Source organism: Bufo bufo, chromosome 4 (assembly GCF_905171765.1).
Source record: "Bufo bufo chromosome 4, aBufBuf1.1, whole genome shotgun sequence".
Taxonomy (NCBI): Eukaryota; Metazoa; Chordata; class Amphibia; order Anura; family Bufonidae; genus Bufo; species Bufo bufo.
This window is the reverse complement of record NC_053392.1, coordinates 597525761-597546688: the sequence shown is the minus strand read 5'-3', so window position 1 is coordinate 597546688 and position 20928 is coordinate 597525761. Positions and strand designations below refer to the sequence as shown.

The 20928-nt window shown below is 45.5% G+C and overlaps 1 protein-coding gene across 1 annotated transcript in view; it reads left to right on the top strand.

Moving 5' to 3' along the window:
* The first annotated feature begins 1281 nt into the window (after positions 1 to 1281).
* Positions 1282 to 20928, top strand: part of LOC120999536 (zinc finger protein OZF-like) — a 2085412-nt gene continuing 2065765 nt past the window's right edge. The window contains exon 1 of the mRNA XM_040430485.1: positions 1282 to 1322. The gene's annotated coding sequence lies outside the window, so the exon portion shown is untranslated. The remainder of the gene's footprint in view (positions 1323 to 20928) is intronic.

The window sequence follows — 20928 nt, the reverse complement described above, 5'->3', positions numbered from 1 at the left end:
CCTACTGTAGCAGACAGCAGGACAAGCATACCCACCCCCATCCCATATACCCCCTGACCCCCACATTGCCAGAACCACTCGTCAGGCCCCCCTTTCCCACAGACAGCAGCACGAGATCCCCTTGTCTGATCTTAATGGCTCCCACCCAATACTCCATGCTGACCCCATATGCCCCAAGACCAGGGACTGCACCCCGGACACCCCCTCTGGCTAGACTGCTCCCCCAGTACTAGTGTCTGATCAGGTGTCCTACAGAACACACAGTTCTCCCCATGTGCCCCTTCTCTCCCACAGACCGGACATCAGATCTACAGACCATTGTCTGCACCCTGCACCCACCGACTGCTGCTCGAGCCCCTCCAGAGAACTGTTCCCAAGGTACAGACAGTACTCCCCCCCCCGAACAGGTCGCCGTCACTGCCCCCCGAACAGGTCGCCGTCACTGCCCCCCGAACAGGTCGCCGTCACTGCCCCCCGAACAGGTCGCCATCACTGCCCCCCGAACAGGTCACCGTCACTGCCCCCCGAACAGGTCGCCATCACTGCCCCCCAAACAGGTCGCCATCACTGCCCCCCGAACAGGTCGCCATCACTGCCCCCCCGAACAGGTCGCCATCACTGCCCCCCAAACAGGTCGCCATCACTGCCCCCCGAACAGGTCGCCGTCACTGCCCCCCGAACAGGTCGCCGTCACTGCCCCCCGAACAATTCGCTGTCACTGCCCCCCCGAACAGGTCGCCATCTGTGCCCGCTACCTATAGCTTTCCTCAACATGACCGTGTGTAGTAGCAAAGTCACGTGACCACTGACATCACACCTTACTAAAGCCCCCTCTAGAGATCTGCACCCTCCTGTCCCCCCAAAAAACACTACACCCCCTCCCCTGCACCCTCATGGCCCCCAGATTACAGCCGGTTCTGTACTGTAACCCCCTGTGATTGCACCGGACTCCACTCCATGACCCCCACTGCCCCTGAGTGCTCCCCCTGCCCCTCATACATGAGCTCCATATGCCGCCCCTCCCCCGCTCCCCATGAAGCTCTGTGTACTCCAGGACTGCACCACATCCGGGCACACACAGCCCCTCCCCCTTCCACAAGCTCCTGCAGTCCGGGAAGTCACGTGGGGTAAGGGAACCTGACGAGGTGAGGTTTTCTGACAGAACAGGTGTTTATTGTCAGCACTTCCCACATTTGGTCATGTGACCACGAAGGACCATGTGACCAGTGACGTCACTGACCTCCTTCTAACAGCTCCGTTCTAGCATCTACCCTCGGTGACGTAATGTGACTCTGAGATCGGTGGTGATAAGTGAGGTTCAGGTAAGTGTCCTGTGTGCTGGGGGCGGGGCGTCCTCTCCGTGTTCTGTGCGGTCTCCTGTGCGGGTCAGGATTAGGGACAGGTTTACAGTCAGGGAGGTTTTGTGGAGAACATTAACGGGATCATCAGCATCTGATCAGCTGTTCTCACTGTTTACCTCAGGCCCAGTGACGTCACTATCCTGGGCGGGGCTAAGCTCCATCTATGTTGTGTTCAGCAGGGCAGGTAGGTGTGTAGTCACCGCCAGTGTCTGTCAGGATTACTGGGGCAGAGGGGGCATTAACCCCTTCACCGGCAGCTCTCTCGGCCAGGCACAGTCAGCCTCCGCCAGCACTCAGCCCACTAGGCACTAGGCTAGCCCAGGGACTGACTAAGTGACAGGAGCAGCACCTGGGTCTATCTGAGTGTAATCTATATGTACAGGTATATACATAGTCATCCTCCTGTGTATTATAGTATATACTATGCTGGTATAACCTGGGTCTATCTGAGTGTAATCTATATGTACAGGTATATACATAGTCATCCTCCTGTGTATTATAGTATAGACTATGCTGGTATAACCTGGGTCTATCTGAGTGTAATCTATATGTACTGGTATATACATAGTCATCTTCCTGTGTATTATAGTATATACTATGCTGGTATAACCTGGGTCTATCTGAGTGTAATCTATATGTACAGGTATATACATAGTCATCCTCCTGTGTATTATAGTATAGACTATGCTGGTATAACCTGGGTCTATCTGAGTGTAATCTATATGTACAGGTGTATACATAGTCATCCTCCTGTGTATTATAGTATAGACTATGCTGGTATAACCTGGGTCTATCTGAGTGTAATCTATATGTACAGGTGTATACATAGTCATCCTCCTGTGTATTATAGTATATACTATGCTGGTATAACCTGGGTCTATCTGAGTGTAATCTATATGTACAGGTGTATACATAGTCATCCTCCTGTGTATTATAGTATATACTATGCTGGTATAACCTGGGTCTATCTGAGTGTCATCTATATGTACAGGTATATACATAGTCATCCTCCTGTGTATTATAGTATATACTATGCTGGTATAACCTGGGTCTGAGTGTAATCTATATGTACAGGTATATACATAGTCATCCTCCTGTGTATTATAGTATATACTATGCTGGTATAACCTGGGTCTGAGTGTAATCTATATGTACAGGTATATACATAGTCATCCTCCTGTGTATTATAGTATAGACTATGCTGGTATAACCTGGGTATCCCCGGTATATAATTATATATGTACAGCTGGTTGTACATCTTCTGTATATACATGGATGACATAATCAAAGCTTTTGCAGAAACCCAAACTGTCCTGTATTTCGCTCGCGCTCCGGTTTTCCGTGTGTAATCCACAGCTGATTCCATACGGTTTTCCATGTGGAGAAGCCCAGCCTGAGTGTAATCCAGAACCAGCAGTGGATGAGATTAGACCGATCTCATCTATATTGGGCTCTTTTCTCTATGTGGATATTGACCGGCCGTGCAGATTTATAAATTCTTAGCATGTCAGTTTTTGGTGGGGTTTTTCCGTTCCCCAGAGGCAGTTATAGGTGTTGTCGGACGTTTATATTGATAACCAGTTGTCAGGATCGGTCATCAGTATCTGATCGGCGGGATCTGATACCCGGCAGCCCCGATTATCAGCGGTTGGAAGAGGAGATGATGCTCCAGTGTGAGCGCCGCTTCCTCGTCAGTACACCGCACGTGGTCTCCTGTGGAGCGGTGGCATAGTGTAATTACTGAAATTTCAATAATCCGCAGCACTCGCCAGTAGTTGGTGAAAAATGGTGATTTATTCACTCAGACAGCTAGATTACAGCGACGTTACGACATTGGTTGGTCTTTATCAAGCAATGAAGTCTCATATCCCAAAGTGCCTTAAATAGTGTATTTAGGTGGGTACATTAGTGTATGTAGGTGGGTACATTAGTGTGTGTAGGTGGGTACATTAGTGTGTGTAGGTGGGTACATTAGTGGGTGTAGGTGGGTACATTAGTGGGTGTAGGTGGGTACATTGGTGGGTGTAGGTGGGTACATTAGTGGGTGTAGGTGGGTACATTGGTGTATGTAGGTGGGTACATTTGTGTATGTAGGTGGGTACATTGGTGGGTGTAGGTGGGTACATTGGTGGGTGTAGGTGGGTACATTGGTGTATGTAGGTGGGTACATTGGTGGGTGTAGGTGGGTACATTGGTGGGTACATTGGTGGGTGTAGGTGGGTACATTGGTGGGTGTAGGTGGGTACATTGGTGGGTGTAGGTGGGTACATTGGTGGGTGTAGGTGGGTACATTGGTGGGTCTAGGTGGGTACATTGGTGGGTGTAGGTGGGTACATTGGTGGGTGTAGGTGGGTACATTAGTGGGTACATTGGTGGGTACATTGGTGGGTGTAGGTGGGTACATTGGTGGGTACATTGGTGGGTGTAGGTGGGTACATTGGTGGGTGTGTACAGTCCCTGCCCCCAGGTGTCTGCACATAACATGGTCCAAGTACAGGAGAGCTCAAGAAAAGCATCAGTAACATCAAGGTGATTTGCCTTAGATTAGAACACATAGTGATAAATCCATACATTCCATTCCACCTTATTTGTGAATGATGATCTCTGCGATAGCCCCGCAATCCGCGCTGATCACAGTACGGCGCCAAATGCCGGTGTTCTGCTAGATCTCTATAGCTTGCCGAAAGTCTATAGCGGAAGTGACGTGGTGCGCTGCGCAAGCGCACAAGCGCACTTCCACAAATCATCCGCATCATCGTCTTAAAGTGACAGTCACCTCCAGTAAAATACAGCATCTACATTAATTTGTACCCTCGCCACGCATCGGGCTCAGCCTCGCTGCGCTCGGCATTTAGTAAGACTAGCTCTATGCCGCCATTGATAGTAAAGAAGGAAATGGATAGTAAAGAAAGAGACTATCCATCTTTTTCTTTACTATCCATTTCCTTCTTTACTATCAATGGCGGCATAGAGTTAGTTTTACTAAATGCCGAGCGCAGCGAGGCCGAGCCCGATGCGTGGCGAGCGAAGCGAGGGTACAAATTAATGTAGATTAATGGAGCTGTATTTTAATGGAGATGACTGTCACATTAACCGCCTCCGGACCGCCTAACGCAGATTCGCTTTCCGGAGGCGGCAGCCCTGCGCAGAGTCACGCATATATGCGTCATCTCACGCGAGCCGAGATTTCCTGTGAACGCGCGCACAGGAACGGAAGGTAAGAGAGTGGATCTCCAGCCTACCAGCGGCGATCGTTCGCTGGCAGGCTGGAGATGTGATTTTTTTAACCCCCAACAGGTATATTAGACGCTGTTTTGATAACAGCGCCTAATATACCTGCTACCTGGTCCTCTGGTGGTCCCCTTTGTTTGGATCGACCACCAGAGGACACAGGCAGCTCAGTAATATGTTGCACCAAGCACCACTACACTACACCCCCCCCCCTGTCACTAATTAACCCCTTATTCACCCTTGATAACCCTTGATCACCACTGATCACCCCATATAGACTCCCTGATCACCCCCCTGTCATTGATTACCCCCCTGTAAAGCTCCATTCAGATGTCCGCATGATTTTTACGGATCCACTGATGGATCGGATCCGCAAAACGCATACGGACGTCTGAATGGAGCCTTACAGGGGCGTGATCAATGACTGTGGTGATCACCCCATATAGACTCCCTGATCACCACCCTGTCATTGATCACCCCCCCTGTCATTGATCACCCCCCTGTCATTGATCACCCCCCCTGTCATTGATCACCCCCCCTGTCATTGATCACCCCCCCTGTCATTGATCACCCCCCTGTAAGGCTCCATTCAGACATTTTTTTGGCGGAATTATATATTTTTTTTCTTACAAAGTCTCATATTCCACTAACTTGTGTCAAAAAATAAAATCTCACATGAACTCACCATACCCCTCACGGAATCCAAATGCGTAAAAATTTTTAGACATTTATATTCCAGACCAGTGAAATCCGAAAGGTGCTCGTTGGAATGTGGGCCCCTTTGCCCACCTAGGCTGCAAAAAAGTGTCACACATGTGGTATCTCCGTATTCAGGAGAAGTTGGGGAATGTGTTTTGGGGTGTCATTTTACATATACCCATGCTGGGTGAGAGAAATATCTTGGCAAAAGACAACTTTTCCCATTTTTTTATACAAAGTTGGCATTTGACCAAGATATTTCTCTCACCCAGCATGGGTATATGTAAAATGACACCCCAAAACACATTCCCCAACTTCTCCTGAGTATGGCGATACCACATGTGTGACACTTTTTTGCAGCCTAGGTGGGCAAAGGGGCCCACATTCCAAAGAGCACCTTTCGGATTTCACCAGCCATTTTTTACAGAATTTGATTTCAAACTCCTTACCACACATTTGGGCCCCTAGAATGCCAGGGCAGTATAACTACCCCACAAGTGACCCCATTTTGGAAAGAAGACATCCCAAGATATTCGCTGATGGGCATAGTGAGTTCATGGAAGTTTTTATTTTTTGTCACAAGAATATGAGACTTTGTAAGAAAAAAAATCAATAAAAAAAAAAATCATCATTTTCCGCTAACTTGTGACAAAACATAAAAAGTTCGATGAACTCACTATGCCCATCAGCGAATACCTTAGGGTGTCTACTTTCCAAAATGGGGTCATTTGTGGGGTGTTTGTACTGTCTGGGCATTGTAGAACCTCAGGAAACATGACAGGTGCTCAGAAAGTCAGAGCTGCTTCAAAAAGCGGAAATTCACATTTTTGTACCATAGTTTGTAAACGCTATAACTTTTACCCAAACATTTTTTTTTATCAAAGACATGTAGAACAATAAATTTAGAGAAAAATTTATATATGGATGTCGTTTTTTTTTGCAAAATTTTACAACTGAAAGTGAAAAATGGCATTTTTTTGCAAAAAAATCGTTAAATTTCGATTAATAACAAAAAAAGTAAAAATGTCAGCAGCAATGAAATACCACCAAATGAAAGCTCTATTAGTGAGAAGAAAAGGAGGTAAAATTCATTTGGGTGGTAAGTTGCATGACCGACCAATAAACGGTGAAAGTAGTGTAGTGCAGAATTGTAAAAAGTGGCCTGGTCTTTCAGGGGGTTTAAGCTAGGGGGGCTGAGGTGGTTAAGAAATGTGTGCGCACGCGCGGTGCTGCGGGAATGCTTCGCTGAAGTACGCTTGTGCGCTTGCGCAGCGCACCACGTCACTTCCGCTATAGACTTTCAGCAAGCTATAGAGATCTGGCAGAACACCGGCGTCCCCCCCCCCTCCTCATTGCGCATGCGTCAGCGTCCTTCACCAGCTACTAGGCAACGGAGGCCTTACATGGCGTCGGCCAATGAATAAAAGGCCATCCATGACATCAGTAGTTGCCGCCTCCGGAGCCAATAAGAAAAATCTGACAAGGGGAAGCTGGAGCCAATAGAAAAAAGGCCTATTATGACGTCAGCTGTTGCCACGTGGAGGGGAGATTACTCCTCTTCTCAACACGGCCTAAAAGCTGATCAGCTCCGGTCGTCAGGGAGACAGGAACGCTTCCATAAAGAGAAGTGCGGAGCGGTCCGTCTCACCTGTCACACAGAGCTGTCAGTGGGTAGAGTGCCAGTCCAGCCTGCCATGCCATTTTTTAGAGGCCATTAATGAGCTATTACAATCCATCAGTCTCTGGCTGGAAATCCATACAAAAGAGCATAGAACCTCCAGGGTGACAATCAGCGACCGCCAGTTGAACACCCGCGTGAGGCAACTATGTTCACATACATTCTGCCCCAGGAAACTGGCCACATCTCCTATCCATATTACAGGACTGAACGTGTGCCAAATTATTTCGGGGGATCGTGGATACAGGAAAATGACCCTCCGTTGCTCATGACAACCAACCGCAGGGTCAAGAGTATATCCACCCATTCATCAGCTAGAGAACCACCCAGAAGAACATGGTCCCTCCAGGGATACAATCAGCAGCAGCCAGTGGAACACCCATTTGAGGTTCCTATGTACACATTCGCTCCGCCCCAGGAAACTGACCATTCCTATCCATATTACTGGACGTGTGTCACGTTATTTTGGGGGATCGTGGAAGCAAAAAGATGACCCACCGTTGCTCATGACAACCAACCGTAGGGACAAAAATGCATCCACACATGCATACACTCCAAACAAACCTCTCTGGGCAGCAATTAACGGACTCGCCCCCCATATCCTTGTATTGGACACCAAATCCCCCTGTAACCTTCATGTAGTAGCTGTAGGAAGACGGATCCATCAACCGGAGGCGGACCGAGACAAGCGTAGAGTGCGGAGGAATGCACAGGGAACCACCATCTGTAAGATGAAAAAAGAGTCAATGGGTAAACTGTGCTCATACCGCCACAACCAATCGAAACCTATCGCAACACGAATGTTGGGCACAAAACTTAAGATACAGTATTTGAATGCTCATATACACGGAATGAAGAGGTGCGACACTAGGATCAACAGATCAAGTGAAGACCCCCAAATTAAAGTCTCTATTGAGACCCCTGGGCTCCAGGTTGTCTAGTCTATGTATCCATTTCAATTCTAAACGTTTCAACAGGGTCTCCCGATCCCCTACTCGTCGGGGTTGGCTGATCCCATCAATAAGGGTACTTTCACACTTGCGTTGTACTTTTCTGGCATAGAGTTCCGTCACAGGGGCTCTATACCGGAAAAGAACTGATCAGGCATCTCCCCATGCATTCTGAATGGAGAGTAATCCGTTCAGTTTGCATCAGGATGTCTTCAGTTCAGTCGTTTTGACTGATCAGGCAAAGGAGAAAACCGACGAAAAAAAATGGAAGACTTGCCTGAATGCCGGACCCGGCATTTTTTTCCATAGGAATGTATTAGTGCCGGATCCGTCCTTCCGGTCTGCGCATGCGCAGACTGAAAAAGAGGTGAAAAAAATAAATGCCGGATCCGTTTTGCCGGAGGACACCGGAAAGACTGATCCGGCATTTCAATGCATTTTTTTCTTCCTCCCTAACAATCCTTTTTACTCGTACGAGCTGGCTATATGGAAGTGACTCGACCACGCCGCGTGGATGTGCGCTATCAAACTGTGAGATATTGTTCTTATCTGTTGTCTTGATGTGTATATCAGGAACTAACGAACAGCCCTGTATATGCACTGATGTATCTACAAACTGGAGCTTTTCAGTCGAGCTTACTCTAGTGAATTTTAGATTTTGATGTATGTTACTGAGGTACTCAATGAATTGCTGTAAATCGGTCTCCGTTCCGGTCCATACAAAGAAAATGTCATCAATGTATCTCATCCAGCCCCTCACTTGATTGAAGAAGCATCTTGGAGTTTCTCTATAGTGTGATTACTGCTACAAGTATGTATTGTAGTATCGGGCATGCTGTAGTATTGAAGTATTATGTGCCACTGTCCCTGGTACAATGTCCTCCTTTATGGGGTTGTGGAAGTGACCGCCCGACGTGTGACTGAGAATTACTAAAAGCTCATTCCCTTTGCTGGTTCTGTACAACGCTGCAGATTTACCGCACAGAAATCCGCAAAGTAAATCTGCAGCTGACCAGTCACGTGTGAACCGCGCCTTATACTGCACTGCAGCCGTTCTCTATGTGCTATATGGCGGAATTATTTCTATACTGTGCGATGGACGCGGCTGAAGGTTTCTTATTCATTAGTTTCTTATTCACATAATTTGTATTTTTCGTGTGTTGTTAATGAATAAAATAAATTGCACTGAGCGGTCCTGAGGGGAAATCGGCTGAACGCGGTATGACTACAGAAATTACGGGCACACGGCATCAAAGTGGGCAGGAGGGTGATTGAAAGGGTTAAATGGCTTTGGGCCACTGACCAGCATACATGTTTGTATATGGCTGCATTCCTAAGGAAAATTATATTTTAGCTTCTTCTCGACCAGTGGCGTACATGTACGGCGCAGCTTGACGTAACGTGCCATACAGCTACGTTCCGGTGATCGGGCAGGCGAACTGCGATAGAGGGGAGGAGTTTCCGCCGAGTAACGCTGGGGGGGGGGGTCACTTTGAGCAGCAAACATCACCCCTGGGACCTTACAAACCCCGTTTTCATATGGTGTAAACTTCATTTTTGGAACATTGCAGCTACAGAAGGGGCAGAAAAAGGTCCCGTGTGTTATCTGTGTGTGACCTACAAGGCGGTATAACAGCGAGACAGGACTGAGGCTGGTGACAGACGGCCTGTAAGAGTTAGGAAACCGTCACCAGTCTACTCTAGAATTGGTATTTATTCTATACATAAATAGCAAATCTACACAATAAAAAATATTCTGTTATTGAATATGAAAAAGGAAGAGAAGCCACTGAATATTTTTTAAAGAAAGATGGCGTGATGCCAGAGGAACAGATCCACTTTATCGGAGAATGTATTACGTTCATTCTGAAGCACAACTATTTTAAACATGGATCCGATTTTTATTTACAGACGTGGGGGACCGCGATGGGGACCAGATTCGCACCGAGTTTCGCAAACCTGTATATGGGTCGATGGGAGGAGCTTACCTACCGCGCCTCGGGTGAGATTGGTGCGAATCTCGTCCTCTGGAAACGTTTTATTGACGACGTGATTTTTATATGGAAGGGAGATGAACTTTTATTGGAAGAATTATTAATTGGTTTGAATAAAAATGATTTTTATCCTAATTTTAGCCCTACTTGGAGTAAAAAACAGATACATTTTTTAGATTTAACGATTTCGATTGTAGATGGGTCCATCCATACGAAGACGTACCACAAACCCACGGATACCAATAGTTTTATACCCCTCAATAGCTGTCACCTACCAATTTGGTTAAATAACAACCCACGTAGCAAATACATACGAGCACGGAGAAACTGCACCAATGATAGGGATTACAGAGAAGAATCCCAAAAATTAAATAAAACATTTATGGAAAAGGGATGTGATATAAAAAATCTGGTACCAATCGCAGATAAAGTTATTAGACTTGATCAATCTGCGTTATTACAGAAAGACACAAGAAAAGATGAAGTAAAATTACCAAAAGATGACAAACCCGTAGGACCGCAAAGCATTGAAATCCCTATCATCAGCAGATATAGTGAAGGCACCTCAATTTTCAAAAAAACTGTAAGACGACATTGGGAAATATTAAAACAGGACGAGCAAATTGGTGAAATGATCACAGAATATCCCAAATTCATATTTAGGAAGGCCCCAAACCTTTCCAACCTGGTGGCACCTTCTATCACAATCCATAAACCCCCCCCATAGAGAAACAAACTATGAAGAAGGGTTTTTATCCCTGTAAATTATGTGCCAACTGTAAACTGACCAAAAAATTCACAAAAGGACCAATAATGGAAATAAAAGAAAAAAACTCTGTCTTTAAAATCAACCACTACATGACATGCAATACCACAGGAGTCATATACTATATAAGATGTCCCTGCCGAAAAATATACGTGGGGAGAGCAAAAAGACAGCTAAAAACCAGAATCAGAGAGCACATCAATAACATACACAAAAAATTGGAGGGACACCCACTATCCCGCCATTATGCCCAAAATCATGCGGGCAACTTTGCGGGATCCATATTTGGAGGCATTGAAAAAGTGCCCACCAATAAAAGAGGTGGCAATTATACACTGCTCAAAAAAATAAAGGGAACACAAAAATAACACATCCTAGATCTGAATTAATTAAATATTCTTCTGAAATACTTTGTTCGTTACATAGTTGAATGTGCTGACAACAAAATCACACAAAAATTAAAGAATGGAAATCAAATTTTTCAACCCATGGAGGTCTGGATTTGGAGTCACACTCAAAATTAAAGTGGAAAAACACACTACAGGCTGATCCAACTTTGATGTAATGTCCTTAAAACAAGTCAAAATGAGGCTCAGTAGTGTGTGTGGCCTTCCTAAACTGCCGCCGCCCAGCGCGTCCCTCCAACCCGCCCATCTCCTGCTAAATGCGATCCTCTCCGTGCGCGTCTCTGTTCTGCGCATGCGCAGTGAATGTCTGACCGCTTCCCTGCTCAGACATCTCCACTGCGCCTGCGCCGATGACATCATAGTGCTCCGAGGAACAGGCGCAGTGGAGATGTCTGAGCAGGGAAGCGGTCAGACATTCACTGCGCATGCGCAGAACAGAGACGCGCACGGAGAGGATCGCATTCAGCAGGAGATGGGCGGGTTGGAGGGACGCGCTGGGCGGCGGCAGTTTAGGAAGGTAGACGGAGCCTCTAGGTGCTAATGACGCCCCCATAGCACCTAGAGGCTCATTAGCATATAGATATAAGTTGTTATTTTAGCAAAACGGCTGCCCCAAAACCTATCATATTAGGATGGTTTGTTAGAGCAGACACTAGCGGATCGCTAGTGTCTGACACCTAAATATGTGATACGAAGTGATAGAAACCCTTTAAGTGTTCCCTTTATTTTTTTGAGCAGTGTATTAAGGAAATGTCACGGAAAGAAAGTAAATGGATCTTTAAACTAAACAGTTTAGCCCCATACGGCTTAAACCAGGAGATCAAACTATTTGCTTTTGATTAATGCATAATATTTACCCATAAACCAAACGGGGTTAAACACTCCTTGTTATAATAAACCAGTGGTTGTCATGGGAACGAGTGCCTATTTATTCTCAGGACTGACAAATCTCACCATCCCTGACGAAGGAGCCCGACTGGCTCAGAAACGCGTCGGGTAGTTTTTTTGTCCCCTGAAGGCATCCATACAGAGTGCGGTGACGTCACACGCCGAAATTCCCGGACTTCAAACTGGTGGTTCCCTCGCACGAGTGATTTGCTGCCGGCCGGAGCTTCACTCATGCTAGAAGGTTGAACCAGAAGCCGTCCGGACACCAGCTTCCCTGCAATAACAAGGGGGATCTTCCGCGCATAGATCGCTCTTCTATAAGGTTCCAATCCACACAACTTCATATTTGTAATCAGCGCAGGTTCCCACTCTGGTTGTTTCAAAAACCAGACATTTACAAAATGATGCCAACATAAAGTAGATATATGGGGAATCTTGACTGATAACTATTTTACCAGTTTTGTTTGTTTTTTAACCACCTCAGCCCCTATAGCTTAAACACCCTTAATAACCAGGCCACTTTTTACACTTCTGACCTACACTACTTTCACCGTTTATTGCTCGGTCATGCAACTTACCACCCAAATGAATTTTACCTCCTTTTCTTCTCACTAATAGAGCTTTCATTTGGTGTTATTTCATTGCTGATGACATTTTTACTTTTTTTGTTATTAATCGAAATGACTTTTCACTTTCAGTTGTAAAATTTTGCAAAAAAAACGACATCCATATATAAATTTTGCTCTAAATTTATTGTTATACATGTCTTTGATTAAAAAAAAATGTTTGGGTAAAAAAAAAATGGTTTGGGTAAAAGTTATAGCGTTTACAAACTATAGTACAAAAATGTGAATTTCCGCTTTTTGAAGCAGCTCTGACTTTCTGAGCACCTGTCATGTTTCCTGAGGTTCTACAATGGCCAGACAGTACAAACACCCCACAAATGACCCCATTTCAGAAAGTACACACCCTAAGGTATTCGCTGATGGGCATAGTGAGTTCATAGAACTTTTTATTTTTTGTCACAAGTTAGCGGAAAATGATGATTTTTATTTTATTTTTTCTCATATTAGTCTCATATTCCACTAACTTGTGACAAAAAATAAAAAGTTCTATGAACTCACTATGCCCATCAGTGAATACGTTTGGGTGTCTTCTTTCCAAAATGGGGTCACTTGTGGGGTAGTTATACTGCCCTGGCATTCTAGGGGCCCAAATGTGTGGTAAGGAGTTTCAAATCAAATTCTGTAAAAAATGGCCAGTGAAATCCGAAAGGTGCTCTTTGGAATGTGGGCCCCTTTGCCCACCTAGGCTGGAAAAAAGTGTCACACATGTGGTATCTCCGTATTCAGGAGAAGTTGGGGAATGTGTTTTGGGGTGTCATTTTACATATACCCATGCTGGGTGAGAGAAATATCTTGGTCAAATGCCAACTTTGTATAAAAAAATGGGAAAAGTTGTCTTTTGCCAAGATATTTCTCTCACCCAGCATGGGTATATGTAAAATGACACCCCAAAACACATTCCCCAACTTCTCCTGAGTACGGAGATACCAGATGTGTGACACTTTTCTGCAGCCTAGATGCGCAAAGGGGCCCACATTCCTTTTATGAGGGCGTTTTTAGACATTTGGATCCCAGACTTCTTCTCACGCTTTAGGGCCCCTAGAATGCCAGGGCAGTATAAATACCCCACATGTGACCCCATTTTGGAAAGAAGACACCCCAAGGTATTCAATGAGGGGCATGGCGAGTTCATAGAAATTTTTTTTTTTTGGCACAAGTTAGCGGAGATTGATTTTATTTATTTTTTTCTCACAAAGTCTCCCTTTCCGCTAACTTGGGACAAAAATTTCAATCTTTCATGGACTCAATATGCCACTCACGGAATACCTGGGGGTGTCTTCTTTCCGAAATGGGGTCACATGTGGGGTATTTATACTGCCCTGGCATTCTAGGGGCCCGAAAGCGTGAGGGGGAATATAAATGTCTAAAAATTTTTACGCATTTGGATTCCGTGAGGGGTATGGTGAGTTCATGTGAGATTTAATTTTTTGACACAAGTTAGTGGAATATGAGACTTTGTAAGAAAAAAATAATAATTTCCGCTAACTTGGGCCAAAAAAATGTCTGAATGGAGCCTTACAGAGGGGTGATCAATGACAGGGGGGTGATCAGGGAGTCTATATGGGGTGATCACCCCCCTGTCATTGATCACCCCCCTATAAGGCTCCATTCAGATGTCCGTATGTGTTTTGCGGATCCGATCCATCTATCAGTGGATCCGTAAAAATCATGCGGACATCTGAATGGAGCTTTACAGGGGGGTGATCAATGACAGGGGGGTAATCAATGACAGGGGGGTGATCAGGGAGTCTATATGGGGTGATCAGGGGTGATCAAGGGTGAATAAGGGGTTAATAAGTGACAGGGGGGGGGTGTAGGGTAGTGGTGCTTGGTGCAACATATTACTGAGCTGCCTGTGTCCTCTGGTGGTCGATCCAAACAAAGGGAACCACCAGAGGACCAGGTAGCAGGTATATTAGACGCGGTTATCAAAACAGCGTCTGATATACCTTTCAGGGGTTAAAAAAATCACATCTCCAGCCTGCCAGCGAACGATCGCCGCTGGCAGGCTGGAGATCCACTCTCTTACCTTCCGTTCCTGTGAGCGCGCGCGCCTGTGTGCGCGCGTTCACAGGAAATCTCGCGTCTCGCGAGATGACGCGTAGATGCGTGACTGTGCGCAGGGCTGCCACCTCCGGAACGCGATCCTGCGTTAGGCGGTCCGGAGGTGGTTAAGTAGAGAAATTCAATAAAAAATTTAAAAAAGTTAAAGAAAAATATATTGACTCAATTTTGCCGCTAACATGAAGTACAATGTGTCACCAGAAAACATTCTCAGAATCGGTTAGATAAGTAAAACTATTCCAAAGTTATTACCACATGAAGTGACACATGTCCGATTTGCAAAAATGGGCCTGGGCCGAAAGGTGAAAACTGGCCTGGGGTAGAAAGGGTTAATATATGCAAATAAGCCTCTGGGAGCAACGGGGGTGTTGCCCTTACACCTAGAGGCTCCTCCTTTCTGCACCTGCCACGCCCATTTCACTTCCATTGACAGGGTCAGGTGTGATTACGTCTTCACTGCCTGGTCCTGTCAATCAAAGTGAAAAGGGCGTGGCAGGTGCAGAAAGGAGGAGCCTCTAGGTAAAAAGGCAACACCCCCGTTACTCCTGGAGGTTCATTTGCATATAATAAAACATAATTTTCTCAGCAGTGCGGGCACATATCAACATGGGACTAACACAGATGCCTTCAGCTGCCAAGCGCACATGTACCAGGTCAGCCGGTGTCACAGGTACCAATCTGCTGACAGATGCCCTTTATTCTTGTGATTCCAACTGATAGGACGAGGGCAGTCTGAGCTCTAGATCTATGAAGTGATCTACTAGATTACAGCTTTAGGCTACTTTCATACCAGCGTTTTCAGTTCCGCTATTGAGATCCGTCATAGGATGAAATCGCTTCAGTTTTGTCTCCATTCATTGTCAATGGGGACAAAACTGAACTGAACGAAACGGAGTCACCAGAATGCTTTCTGTTCTATTTGGTTGCTCTCCCATCTCGGACAGAATAATGCTGCAAGCAGTGTTTTTCTGTCCGCAATGTGGTGCGGAGCAAGACGGATCCGTCCTGACACACAATGTAAGTCAATAGGGACAGATCCCTTTTCTCTGACACAATAGAAAACGGATCCGCCCCCCATTGACTTTCAATAGTGTTCATGACGGATCCGTCATGGCTATAGAAGACATAATACAACCGGATCCGCTCATGACGGATTCACGCAGTTGTATTATTGTAACGGAAGCGTTTTTGCAGATCCATGACGGATCCGCAAAAAACGCTCGTGTGAAAGTAGCCTTATACTGGTATTACCGCTGTGTCCTGTAACTGACTATAGTGGTAATATGAAGGTGTGACATGTTTTGACCTGAAACATAGAGGAACTTCCTTGATACACGTTATTATCTCCTCCTGTGTTTCCTCTTCTTATCTCCAGTAATTGTATTTTACATGGGATTTTCTATGATTTTACATCGGTTCATCTTCTTTCCATTCAGGTTCCTACAATATAGGATCCGCTCAGCGTATATCTCCTATATAAGATCATTCTCCTGATTGACCCATCAAGGATGGATAGAGATGGGGACAAGATGGCAGAGAGTATAATAAATCTCACCCTAGAGATCCTCCTTCGGCTTACTGCAGAGGTGAGAGATTCTGATGATGTCACATTACATCATCTTCTCTATGTTACTAACAGATGGACATGACTGGAGAGGTGAGGGACTCTGGAGATGTATGGAGTGATATTTATTACTGCGTCTCTCCATAACCAGGAATACACAGTAGTGAAGAAGACCTCTAGTGAGCATTGTCAGGCCCCGGTATCTGAAGGACGGGGAGGAATCCTGAGCCCAATGTCCAGGCCGAGACCTCACATCCCGATACATGAGAAAGTCAACAGAGAGAAGATCCTAGAGCTCACCAACAAGATCATTGAGCTGCTGACTGGAGAGGTGACATCGTTGGGAATGCCGGGACATTATACAGTAACACTATGAAGGGATCTGGGTGATGACTGTATCATTGTGTTGTCAGGTTCCTATAAGGTGTCAGGATGTCGCCGTCTATTTCTCCATAGAGGAGTCTGAGTATTTAGAAGGACACAAAGATCTGTACAAGAACGTCATGATGGAGGATCACCAGCCACCAAGTAAAAGACATGACTAAATACACACATCCTCTCACTAGTTATATGTAAGAAATTAATTGGCACCGCATGTTTTTCCTACAGTTAAAGAAGAGAGAACAACTCCCAGCCCTCTTCTACAGGATGAGAGATGTCCTAGTCCTCTTCTTCTACAGGATGAGAGATGTCCTAATCCTCTTCTTCTACAGGATGGTTCAGAAGAACATCAAAGCATTCCATATGAGGATCAGATAGATGGAAATAAGGTCTCATGAAAGGTTCCCTATGATCTGTAGAAGTGCTGTGAAGATCTTGTGTTCAGTCTTGTTTTATAAACCAGTATTATATGTTTTATCCTTGTATAATGAGAAAGGTAGAGATGGCAGCATTACAGCTAACTATAGACCTTACATGTCGTCTGGATCTTCTGACAGTTTTTTGGTTAGTAGAGACTGCTGGTTGGAATAAGGAACCAACTAGATGCATACAGGAGACCTGCAGATATTTTTGGGTCAGACAATGAAACTTGGCACATGTAGATCCACTGTGTCTCTTGAACAGATCTGACATGGTTCTGCTCCAAAGTGTGTTATATAAGTGAGCCCCCCCTTCCCTCCCATTTTATCCCCTGTACAGGGGTCTGGACTTTGTTGCAGGGGAACCACTAGGCTGCTGCACTTGAAGTAGTTTCTGTACAAGTGACTGGTGACCCACGGGGTCAGGAAAGGCAGAATACATGGAGTCCGATAAATGGTCCGTTGTCAGGGCAAGCAGCTCAGGATCAGAACGGAGATCAGGCAAGGGTCAGGTCAGGTCAGACAGCAAAGGGTCCAATCTAGAAGTCAGGCAGAAGTCTGTACACAGAACAAGCTTTGCATGAAACTAGCATACTAGAACCTATTGATCAGGCTCCTTTCCATGGCTTGTAGAGATCAGAGTGCGTGCATGCCGGCCCTATAAGAGCCAGAGATAGTGTGTGCACACATGACCTATGGGCAGAGAAGGTCATTATCGGTAGGAAGCAGGCCTCATCTTGTGTGGAAGGACAGTGTTATTCCAGCAGCCGGGACCACTGGGAAGGGAGAGAGGGATGTCTGTGGGACTGGACCGCTGGAGCCCTACAGCTATGGAGCAGGTAAACCAGGCAGCAGGCGTGCCCACCAGCAGGAAGGAGAGGAGCTATAGGCATGGACCGCTGCCATAGCAGATAACTCTGCTGTCATTTCATCACTTTTTGTCATTGTAATTAATGATCTTTTCTGGTCACATCAAACCTTCCACACGACTTCTCCATCAGTCTGCTGACTTTTACAATTTCTGTTTCACAGCTTTTAAATCTGGATAAAGATCTGACCAATATTAAGGCTGAAGATACATATGTGAGGGGTGATGAGCAGATCATAGAGGACATTCCCACCGATAACCACCCAGGTGAGTAGTAACCACTACATAAAGCAGAGAAGACTCACAGATTCTGCTCCTTCACTGGCTTCTGATGACTCCTTGTATAGTCAGGTAGTGGTGGCAGTTTGGGGGTCACATATTGTACTTTCTGACAGGTTTTCCTTTATTAGCACACAATTGTTACCGATACCAGGTGTCCCACAGTATTGATCAGAAGATTGGGGTTATCACCCATTTTTCTAACTTATATAAACCCTCTTTCCGTAGTATTTAGAGGCTTTACTGACACTTCTGAATTTTTGGAAATAGGAAAAGCCTTATGGTAGAGCCGAAATATAACTAACTGAAATACAAAGAGCCTCCAATGAACAGTAGCAGCTGCCTGTCTGACCATAAAGATTTCACAATGTTTTACCCTAAAGAAGTAATCATAGGAGGACAAATCCCCAGTGGTCAGTGACAGCTTGCCGGCCATTCTGCTCCCCACTTCCTGCTGAAGACTTCAATGCTATACCCCACTCGCCCCAGGGGCTCTGACCAATCCCAGTATATGGGGCCCCAAAATATTTCATGGCAGCTGTTAAATGGTCCCCTTGTTGACACCTCAGAGAACACAGTCCTGGTCTGACAACATATAGGATTATTGTATGTGCAGAGAGGTTTTATAGGGGAGCAGTTCTCTATTTGCCTTACACCGTGTGTTATCGGGTTCTAGACATAAATTGTAAACCCAGTGGTGTCCTAGTATCACACCCAAACAGGGAAGGGGGGGAATTGTGTAATCAATATTGGAGCCACCTATAGACTGTATCTAGTAGTTCAAAAAGTAATAAATTCTTCTCTGAATGTTGGTTTGCATGAAAACGTCATTTTTCCCTTTCATCCTCCATGACGGCATACCATGCGAGATGACCCGCCTCCTACCAGGTAGGGACAGGAAGAATAAATTTGACCTTCCTCCGGCTCCTCCTCAGTGTCTTCCTGACCCTCCAGGTGTGAGATGGATTATCCTCATGGCACTTGCTGTGAGTCTGTTTTCTGTGTAAGGCAGGCAGAGGCGGCGGAATATAAGATTCGAAAATGCCTTTACCACATGAGGGAATCAGGCAGCACCCGTGCCCTAGTTGGGTATTGAGGTGCTGGTGAGCTGATGGAGATCCCTGCTCCCTATTTTCCGCTCTGCGCGTCAGGCTTGGAGGTCCATGCGCGGACCAGACACTCAGGGAGTTCCTCCGGTCGTATAGGAATCTCTTCATCGCAACCCGATACTTTCGGCGTTCGCAATGACGCCACCGGAAGTCAACCCCATGTGCTTTGCAAGAGGTATTTCCGATCGGTGGAACGCATGCAAATGGGCGGAGCTAAAATTGGCACGCAAGATCAAGGCGGATGTCGCCCTCTGATCTGAGGTCTGCAGGTAAGAGATTTTAAGGGGACTGAGGTTCAGAGGCCGGACAGTATGTCTGAACTGGGAACAAGCCAGATGGAGAGCTCTCTGGGGCCTACTGTTGTAAGTTTCTTCCACTTGGGGGAGGAATGCTGTATAATTTACTTATGCTAACCCTCTTGTTACCTCTGTCTCCCTCTCTGCCTGTATGCATGGAGAGTGATAAGGATGGGGCTCAGAGAGCTAAATCTAGTACTAAAAATAGGAAATGTGTGATGTGTTCTGTAAAATTACCAGATACATACAAGAAATTCTGCAAGAAATATATTGCCAATATGGCAAAACACTTGGTTTCCTCTATCAGAGAGGAGTAAGGGAGGTAATCAGAGAGTGCGTTCGGCCCTATCTGAAAATCCTGTAGCCATCCTTGGGCCCACTACTTCAAAGCGTAGGGAACCTAAAATGCTCTATTCTAATTCTCATCCTCAGATTCAGAGCAGGACTCAGAGTTAGAATGTCTTGACTCTATTGATTCCTCTGGAGTTGATACAGAATTAAAAGCTTTCTTTTTTCCTCAGAGGATACAAAATAATTAATTAAAACTGTCAGGGCAACCACAGACCTCTCAGATGAGAAAGCCCAAAGGTCAGTCCATGACGAGATGTTTAGTGGACTGGTTGAAGACCCCCAGATAGGGAGTTATTTATTGCTAAAACAATAAGTCGTAGACTTCTCTTTAGTGAACAAGATGAAGTCTTGTTAACCTCTTGTCCAAAAGTAGAAGTGTCCTTTTCAAAGTTGGTTTAAGGGTATAATACCTTGAGGACATAGGGGCCCTAAAAGACCCCGCCAATCGGTGCGGCCGCGCAATCCCCTTTTAATCCTTCCAATCCAAAAGATCTGACAGAGAAGAACAGTGGTCCAGAGGGGAAGGTCAGAAGATTGAGAGAGGCCCCCAAAGTCCTGAAACTTCCAAGCAATAACGCCAGTTATTACCATGAACCCTTGGATTCTAAACATTATATCAAAGATTTCAATATTTCTTTTAGTCTTCCTCCACCCATAAACGTTTTCAAAGTAAACCCAATTCAAAAATCTGTTCTTCTACAAGAAAAACTAGAAGAAGGCATCTTGAGTCGTATGGCTCAAAAGGTTATTATGTCGGTTCCTCCCCTTCAGCAAAGGTCAGGTTATTATTCATTAGTTTAAAAAAAAATGGGTGATCCGTCTGATAATAAACTTAAAGAGCCTGAACAGATTCATAAAATACAAGAAATTCTAGATGGAATCCATAAAAATCCACCATAAGCCTGTTAAGAGGAGACCTTCGGCCTTCAATGGATTGAGAGATGCGTACCATGTTCCGGTATGCAAGGGAGCTAAAAAATTCCTTCATATAGCAGTT